Source organism: Podarcis tiliguerta, assembly GCF_965153285.1.
Source record: "Podarcis tiliguerta genome assembly, chromosome: 2".
NCBI classification, from domain to species: Eukaryota; Metazoa; Chordata; class Lepidosauria; order Squamata; family Lacertidae; genus Podarcis; species Podarcis tiliguerta.
Window position 1 is genome coordinate 74,643,733 of NC_139535.1, and position 10,219 is coordinate 74,653,951.

The window sequence follows — 10,219 nt, forward strand, 5'->3', positions numbered from 1 at the left end:
GCAATAGCACGCACCTGAGGTGCCGGTACTGAGATCTCGTGAGTTCCCGCCATTCTTATGGCAATGGGAGAGGCCAGCGGGAAGGTGAACTGAGCTAAAAAGGCTGCCTGGATTTTGGGCTCTGAGGAAACTCGAGCCAGAGGTCCACGTAAGGAGCTGGAGCAGGAAGTGATTAACAGTGGGGAGAAAGGAGAAGTTTAAATAGCAACATAAAAACCTGAAGTTCGCATTCACACCATACATTTGAAAAGCGTGATTATGCCTTTTTTTTTACACGCATGGAGAATCCTGGGAACTGTAGTTTGTTAAAGAGTGCTGCTAACTTGGCCCTCCAGCTGTTTTGAGACTACAACTCTCATTATCCCTCGCTAACAGGACCACTGGTCAGGGATGATGGGAATTGTAGTCCCAAAACAGCTGGAGGGCCAAGTTTGACTATGCCTATGTGACAGGTATAGTTGCTAGCATAGTTCCCAGGACTCTCCATGGCTAACCGTGGCATAGTAGCTTGTGCTTTAAATGTTAATTCTAAGGAAAAAGAAAGCCAAAGCTGGCATGTGGACCCTTAAGGGTGGGGGCGGGGTAGAATATGTGAAGGAAAGCTGAGTTGTTTAGCTCTTAAAAACGGAGGACTTGCTAACTTCACTATCTGCAGCTGTATGAATATTATTTCTGCATATGTTGCTCTGAGAATTGCAAGTATATGGGTGAGCGGGGATGCAGGTGGCGCTGTGGTGTAAACCACTGAGCCTTTGGGCTTGCCAATTGGAAGGTTGGCGGTTCGAATCCCCGCAACAGGGTGAGCTCCTGTTGTTCGGTCCCAGCTCCTGCCCACCTAGCAGTTCAAAAGCATGTCAAAGTGCAAGTAGATAAATAGGTACCGCTCTGGCGGAAGGTAGTCATGCTGGCCATATGACCTGGAAAAACTGTCTGTGGACAAAGGTCGGCTCCCTCAGCCAGTAAAGCGAGATGAACGCCACAACCCCAGAGTTGTTCACAACTGGACTTAACTGTCAGGGGTCCTTTACCTTTACCTTTATATGGGTGAGTAATTATATCTATGGCACAGTACACTATGAAAGGAATCAGTTAACTGGTGCTTGCTTACTCAGATTCTGGTTTTTTTTTAATCCCATCCTCCTCACTCCCCGTTAATCTAATTCTTAAAACTAGAAGTGCATTGCTTTTCAGTACAATCTGCATAATCCGGGTTTGAACACTCTGAAAGAAAGAAAACAATTATTATACACCATTCTGTCAGAGGAAGAGAAAGCCATTACCTTGTGATCTGACATCTTGCTGAAGAATTTTGAAATACTAATTTCCACATGCTTCATTGTAATACTGAAATGGTGCCAACCAGAGAGAATGGGGTGATTTCTGCACACCTGGTGGAGGGGAACCAACAAGATCAAGGGCAGGTCATGCATGTTGTCATGAATTCCTGGCAACCTGAAAGCAGATCACTAAGGTGCAAACCTTCAGCCTTAGCTTCAGGTGGCTGCTTAGCTGAAGCTGAGGTAAAGGGAGATAGATAGATACATACATACATACATACATACATAATTTTATTTCTATGCCAACTTTCCACAGTACAACATGGGGAGGAAACATAGCTACAACGTAACAACAGTGGTCATAAACAATAAATAAAACATAATACACAGCCAAACGGAACAATTTCCACATAAATCTCAAGATCTAAAATAAAGATGCAAAAAACCAACAGCAACAACCGCCACCCAAAAAACTAAACAGCACCTTAGCCCAAGAGTCTGATGTCCTACCATGCACAGATCTTCTTACACTCCTTCCAGTTCAGGGTTTAAAAAAAACATTGCCAAAGACTCTGACTCCTTCACAGCTTAAAGACTCCTGGATATAGAGTCAGAGAGAAAACCACTTTATCCTGTCCCAATTAAATACACAAACAACTGGGAGAAACAAACCACATCCCAGGCTTAGTGTTATGTCCAGAATCGTGTTAGGAGACCCCTATTCCCCTTAAAGGAGCTGTTGTTTTCAGAGTGTTGTGACAGTCAATTCCCCTTCCTAGGAGGATTGTAGCTCACTGAAGGGAATACAGGTCTCCTAACAACTCTGACCACCCTTAACAAACTATAGTTCCCAGGATTCTTTGGAGAGAGGGAGCCATGACTGTTTAAAGTGTCATGATACTGCTTTAAATGTACAATGCATATGAGTGGGTGTATACACACACACATACTTTGTTATTGCTGCTGGCTTGCTGTGAGTGACGTACCTACTCCAGTTTTAAGTGATATATATACATTTGCTTTAGAACTCTGCTTATTGACATAAGGCAGGTGCCCTTAATGTATTATTTTAGATACCTGCTGAAATTTTTTTTTATAAGACCTAACCAGACATATAATTTAGTTACCCATATTCGTTTTTAAAGCATAACTGGCTTTATCTGTGTTTTACTGAGAATTATTTTATGTATATTCATTTAACAGTTTTGTGGATCTTAACTGTGTTTTATCTACATTTTATTTGTACTCCACTTCTAAATGATCAAAAAATATATTAAAAATATATTTAAAATAGTCAGGAGATACATCATTAAACATGATTAACAATCTCCATTCTTAAACGTGTTGAGTTGTTCAGTTTGTACAGTATAAATGCCATTTGGTTTAAATTCAATTTATGTCATGTAGTTTAATGGATAGAATAAATTTATTATATCTCAGTAAAGGTAAAGGGACCCCTGACCATTAGGTCCAGTCGTGACTGACTCTGGGGTTGCGCCGCTCATCTCGCTATATTGGCCAAGGGAGCTGGCGTACAGCTTCCGGGTCATGTGGCCAGCATGACTAAACCGCCTCTGGCAAACCAGAGAAGCACACGGAAACGCCGTTTACCTCCCCGCCAATGCGGTACCTATTTATCTACTTGTATCTCAGCACACACACTCCCCCCAAAAATCAACCTATTTATCTACTTATATCTCAGTTCCCCCCAAAAAAAAATCAACACTCCCAGCTGTTAACTCATATTCAAATGCTGATCTATACACAGACCAGAATATTTATCACAGCCACAAATCTCTAAGAAATGACTCCATCTACTTAATATTTCAAGCACAAATACACTAGCGCTATTTTAAAATTAAAACTAATTTTGTTTGTTCTGACAATATGGCAAAAAACATCACTTATACCAAGTGATGAATTATCCTGTAGGAGGCATAGTGAGATATTGTTGGAGGAATTCTACCTTTGCAATGACCTTATGGCACTTTCCTGTAATTACGTTTTAGGCTTGGATATTTCATATGCTGGGTGTATTAAATGAGGTATGAACAGAATTTTAAAACTTGATGTGATTACTCACTGCCATGCTGAAATAAATGTGTGTTGTGAACTCCTAGAAATGCATTCAAAATTAAAAGCTTTTATTTACACAATGGCATAAGAGGCGGATGTATGGATGGTATTTATTGTGTTAGGGTTGCTTTAAAATTTACTGAATTCAGCTTTCAAACTGAAACAGGTTTAAAATGCCACTGTGATTTCAATGGAGTGAAGGAAAGGAGATGAGCAATGCTCAGCCTATCAAAGGTTTCAGCAGCTGCTCTGACTGCAGCCATCCTCCCAACCAGTCATTAGAGCTGACAGAGGGATGCGGGTGGCACTGTGGTCTAAACCACTGAGCCTCTTTGGCTTGCAGATCATAAGGTCGGCAGTTTGAGTCCTCGCGATGGGGTGAGCTCCTGTTGCTCTGTCCCAGCTCCTGCCAACCTAGCAGCTTGAAAGCATACCAGCATAGATAAATAGATACCACTGTGGCGGAAAGGTAAACAGTGTTTCCATGTACTCTAGCACTCGTCATGGTGTCCCATTGCACCAGAAGCAGTTTAGTCATGCTGCTCATATGACTTAGAAAGCTGTCTGCAGACAAATGCTCCCTCAACCTGAAGCAAGATGAGTGCCACACCCTAGTCAGGGGTCCTTTACCTTTACCTTAGACCTGATAATCACCAAGTTCTCCCTGATCATCTGCCTATAGGCAATTCTCAGAAGTATTGGTCTCACCCCTCATAATGTAGTGGACATCTGAAAAAAGTGTATTTCATTCATCTGATAAAACTTCTGCTATGTATAGCCTTTCTACCCAACAAAGGCCATCGGGCCATCAAGGTGACTCATATTTACATTATAATATTAAATTAAAACTTTGTCATTTAAAAAAGAAGTAACTGTAAAACCAATCAGATAGTATATACTAAAATAAGGTCTAGCTAAACAGCATGGGCAAAACCTTTTATTTATCCAGAATATCTTGACCTGCCATTGAAAGGCTAAGGGGAGTTCAGCTGTCAAAACAGGCTAGGAAGGATGTTTCGAAAGAATACCACTATCAAAACGCTCCACTCCATTGTTGTAACTATTGGTCTATCCACAGAGACATAAAATATTCCGAGCAGGGAACACTCTGAAGATCTCAGCATGCAAAAAACCTCATACATAAAGAAGCAAACATTTATTTACATAAGCAGGACCCTTCAAGGCACCAAGTAACAACCAGGCAGCTATGGTCTAATTCAGCAGAAGTTTCTTAACAGTTTTCAAAGGCACCCCACATAAATCATATTACAGTAATCTAATTTGAAAGGTATGATAGTGTAAAGACGGTTATGATTGTGAACCCCATGCATCTTTCTATCAATTAACACTGACCTGAGCCAGCATTACTATGTCCTTGATAATAAATCTCCAATTCAGATAGAAGAACAATGAGGGCAAGTTAAACCAAATGAAATCAAACTTGCTAAATTTTCATGATTTATTCTGGGGTATAACTCTTTTACATAGAGGCACACTCTTTTGTTTTTTGTTTCATAAACAAGGAGATTCCTGATCCAAGCATATTTTACAAAAAAACACAAACACGTATTCATCTTGGGTTAATAAATGTTTCTCATTTTAAGATGAATGAGTTTACCTTCTGGTAGCACCTAATTCAACTTGATAGTATATGTGAGAAAAATATTTAAACATGGCATGACTTCAGAAGCATTAAGCCCTCTTCATATTCACTTATTACTTAGTCAGAGCATGACAGAAACAAATACAAAGCAGGATTATTTTTTATGTCTCATATTGTTTATTATCTCTTGACACTGCTGGAACATGCAAATCAATCTTCTCTTCCTCCTAAACTTAAATGAGATGCATTTTTAAACTAAAGCAAACAGCAGTAGTAAGAACATTTTAAAGTTAATTGCCAATTTGTGGTAATATAGCAGCTTTTTCATGCTGATAACTGTAAGAGCTAAATCTATATAAACAAAGTGACCTCTGAAATTCAAATGCACTTTACATGTGCAATGTTTGTGTTCCTAGTTTATCTTAAGTATTTTATTCAGATTTCTCTGCTTGTGGCGCTGCTTCAGAGGTGGATTACTGCTTTTCATTTCAGTTAGTTTTGCATGAAGATATTGAGTTTCTTTCTCTCTGGATTTATTCCTTTGTACTGTAAGAATGTATATAAAGATAAACTGCTTAAGGGATCAATATTACTTGTGTTTAGTCAATGCCTTCTTTATTCCTTTTTGCATTAGCTTATGAAGAAGATTAAACATATTTTTAACATATCTAATGACATTCTCAGTTTTGTTTTTTCAGTATCTGCCCTTGATCCTAACAATACAATTTTTATTACTCTTTAAAAAATTGGGAACAGCCTAGGTTGCTGGACTCAGTGCCCTTTTGACGTGGGTCACCTCCAGTATGCCATTATTTGTCCTTTCTATAGAGTTTATATCCAAAGATAACTGTGTCCCATTAGTTCTCACCACTCTACCAGGTTGTCATTATGTCTACTGTATCCATGCTGCCCTCTATGACAAGCCCTTCAGTTCGCCCATCTTGGCTCAGAGGCTTCTAGAATTAGTGTATAAACAACCCTGAGCAGGGATGTTAAAAGGCATCATTTTTTATTCTACTTTGTATTTGTTGCATTCAGAACTGTCTCCATTCTGCTACAGTTCATCTTCTGGCAAAACCAACATTATTCAACTCACTGACTGCAATAGTGAAATTATGTAATTAATTGCATAAATTATGTTATTACATTATTTCACTCCATTTCAAGGCAAAAGGATGGCAATTTTATGGATTATATAACATTTGCTGACTGAAAACATCAACCCTGGTGAATACCATTCTGGCTTGCTGCCTTGATTTCCATTCTGGACATGGGACAAATAAGTGAACAACCGCGATCTCCACTCCTGTTTTATTGGAACTGTCCAACATAATATTCATCCCTAACTCTGAGTAAGACCTAGTTGGATACAAACTAGTGTTTTGAGTTATATTTATTGTTGTACTTTGATACATTACATGAACAAACCTGGGAATAATTTTAGTGTTGAAAAGCAGGATAAATTAAATAAATAAATAAAGATTAATATAATTTCAGTCCAGATTTCCACACATTTTTTTACTATGCTAGAAGCATGCTTATGGGCATTGTTTATGACCATAGCATTTGACTGCCGAGCTCACCTTGCAGTGAATTAAGCAGCTATAGAATTGTCAAGGCTTCCAGTGAAATTTTCCTTTTTCTGCTTTATATTCATCATGAGCCTTGGCTCCTTCTCAAGTAAATACGCTGACATTTAGAAGTAAAATGATGGATGAAAGTTTTTTTAGTAAGCACAGGCCTTATTCTTGGGACTCATCACAATTTTACTGCACATTGATTCAGAGTAAAATCATTTTTAAATGATTGAGAGATAATATTCTTCCAAGTTTTTTTCTGAAGTGACACTGAATAATACAATTGAAAACTTCTCAATTCAATAAAAATATGTTTCAAAAGAGTTGTCCCTGACAACAGAGAGATTATCAAGTTACTCGCAAGAACATGGATCTATCAGTGGTGCTTCTGATAGGTTTGCTAACCCCAGCTGTTGTTTTAAACAAGAGATACTTTCTATTTGATGCATTTGAAGGAGGAAGCTTGGGATCAGGAATCAGATAAATGCATTTATCATAAGATAAGACAAATCACCACGCTTCCTCCTTCGAAGTGCCATTGACAACAATCGGGTTCTTAAGGGGAGCAATACAACAAAACTTGTTTTCCAACACATCATATGCTTGTTATTCAGCACACTAAAGGCAATTGTACAACTCCCCAGTGACTGTGATAAAGTTTCCAACCATCCTACACAAGTTATTACTTGGTAATGTTGCGGTATTAAGTTGTTTTTGCTGTATTGTCCTTGTAAAAAGAGAGTTTCTGGGGGCTGTCTGAAATGCTTCAGATACTATTCCTGCATTGCTTTTATCGCACATTGCAGGAGTGTTCGATCATTAACCTTTATCTGCTATGTGATATGGGGGTGGTTGGTTAGTTAGGGGAAAGTATGGGAAATATAAACTTTCTTGGGCATTACTGCAACTTCAATAAGTAGATCAGAGAGAGCCGTATTTTCTGTGGTTTTAAATTTGCCCTGAATAAGTGTAATGATTTATCAGCTATGACCCCAAACCAGAGATTTAAGTGCTGCAGAAGGTTAGCTTCCATAGCTGCATTTGAACGTAGCCTCTATTCCCCCACACTGAGTTTTTTGTACTTCTGCAAAGCTTGGAGTTCCCCCAGGCCTGCTAACTTCTCCATTTTAAGTATGGATACTGAGCTACACAGACCAATGGTCTGACTCAGTATAAGGCATTTTCCTGATTACCTTGGTTTCATAAAGGTTGGCACTCAGAGAAATGAGTTCAGTATCAATATATAATATGCTAAAAAGTTGAGATTGGGCTTATAGAATATGATGTATCTCAGCAACCTTTGATCATTACAACAGCACGTAATTATTTTATTTTTTCTGGTTGTTGAAAGTCATGCCATGTATTTATTATTGCTGTTTAATTATATATGCTGTATTTTAACTTTTTATGTAATCAGCTGTGTGATTCCTATCGCAATGAAGAACATGTAATAAATATTTCAGATAAATCAGCTCTGGCATGCACATGGAGAGTTTTAATACCCTGGAGCTTCTCAGTAAACATTTAAATGCAAAGATCACTTGGCATAAGCTAAATCTGACATCTTCATAGAAGTGAATGAGGAAGCCCTCTTGTGTTAGAACGGTAGTGTTGTGGATTCAGGGTGTTGTATTTTAATAAAAACACTGACCATTGTTAATTATGGAGCAAATGTGACAAAAATTAGGACAAACCACTTTAAAAACAGCATGAAGTCCTGTGGCACCTTAGAGACTAACAACTCTATTATAGCAAAAGCTTTTGTATCCTACAGTATACTTCATTGGAGGGATGAAATGTTATCCTGAGTTATAGGTTGGGTAAATTAACTTGCAACTCAGGATAACACTTTGTGCATCTGATGAAATGGACCATCGTTCACAAAAGCTAATACATCTGTTAATATTTATGGCGCTACAAGACTCTTCGTAGTCCTTACTGCAACAGACTAACATGGCTGCATCTTGGAAAATGCAGTAAAATAATGGACCAATGAAAGTTTCACCTTCACATCTCATAATGATTCATCTGTTATTCCTCTTTGGTTGGGGTGCAAAATTAACATCGCCCAATGTAAAGCCAGCAGGCACTCTTCTAGTCAATGACCTTTCTCCTCTGTACAGACCTGTTTGCAAGAGTACACAGACACAAGTGGGCACAAACACATTGAGCTTCAGCACCCAGCAAAGGCTTATTTTGCAAAGAAACACCAAGTGTTAGTTGTTGAAACTATTTTGTGCATTCCCACAAACAAATGACACTATTTAGAATATTTCCTTTCTGACCAGTAGATAAAGTCTTTCATGTTGACAATGCTAATATTATATGCAAAAATATATTTTGTCTTTATATTTCGCAGATTTTATTGCTTTATATAAATTGCCCAGCAGGGACTCATTTTGAGAAAGAAGACAATTTCTCAGGACTGCACTGGACAGGGTCAGGATATTAGATTGCTTAAGGAAGGAATATGAAAAGAAAATGATCTTCTGTGAGCCTCATGCATACATAAGTGAAGTAGGTACCAACGATTTTTAAAAGTTACTTCTTGAATTGCTTTGTCTTCCTAAATGAATATTATACAATGCTTTTACTGCTTGTACTTAAAAAAAAACTGCTTTAGCTTTCACAAGATACTATGGGATGACAATGAAGAACTTGTCAGCGTGGGGAACACACTGTTTTATAGCTAGAAACTATACATTTGTGACCACTTCTTTTTTATTAAACAACAATTGTGAATAAAATAAGGAGCAAAGAGTATGTGGAAAAAGTAATATTTTTGAGAGAAATTGCAGAGCAGGTTGTAAGGAATAATTTCTTCTTGAGTGTTACTGAGACTACACATTTACACAATTGGTCTCTGGAGGATGGGTGTCTAGCATTAGCCTGCCTGAACATGAATGAACATTATTAATTACTGCATTTAAGAGAATTCAGATAAGTAAAGCCTTTCTAGTAAATGTTTCATGAGGTTGATATTGTTATTGTAAATATCTCTTTCCACTTAATTGTTCAAACAGCAGTGTTAATTTTATTTCTTTCAGCTAATATAACCATGCTGTCTTCTACCTTGCTTGAAAAGAATTTTCTCCAAGAGGTATCCTTTAAAAAGAATAAACTACAAATAAAAACATTCAATTTAATATTATGATATAGTGCAAAAGCTTCATTTTGAGAGACAACTTGTGAATGCTTGTGAATGTTTATTTTGCTATCAAAGAATTTTTTGTGTTGGGAAAGGAAATTTCTTCATAGTTCGCATAGCAATCAGATATTATCTGAAGCACAGATATGTGTTCTTAATTTTAGGAATAAATTTCAGATCTAGATTCTGATACTATCAGAGCCCCGTCAAACTGGTTGGATGCACCTTTTCATTCAAATCAGAACACCCATCCAAAGGCAAAACTCACTGTGTGTGACTGCAGCTGAATCTACTACAGCAAAATGACAACAGGGTTGGGTGGGTGGGTGTGTAGTTTATGTAAGTCTAATTTTCATATGGCAGCAATCCAGCACTTTTATTGGGGTAGGATCAAATTGTCTAATATGTGTTTTTGAAGATAATGTGGCAACTTTATATCCAAACATCTTCATATTGTCTTGCATTAAAAAATCCCAAACCTTAATATATTAACAGCTATGGCTAAATTACTGCATCCCAGTATTTCTTCTATTAAGAT

General features: G+C 37.7%; 1 long non-coding RNA gene across 1 annotated transcript; it reads left to right on the top strand.

The window, feature by feature from the left end:
- The first annotated feature begins 51 nt into the window (after window positions 1-51).
- Window positions 52-9,684, top strand: LOC310673079. Its single transcript, XR_014508821.1, has 3 exons — window positions 52-178; window positions 8,893-9,050; window positions 9,581-9,684. It is a non-coding gene; the product is annotated as an uncharacterized lncRNA (long non-coding RNA).
- The last annotated feature ends 535 nt before the right edge of the window (window positions 9,685-10,219 follow it).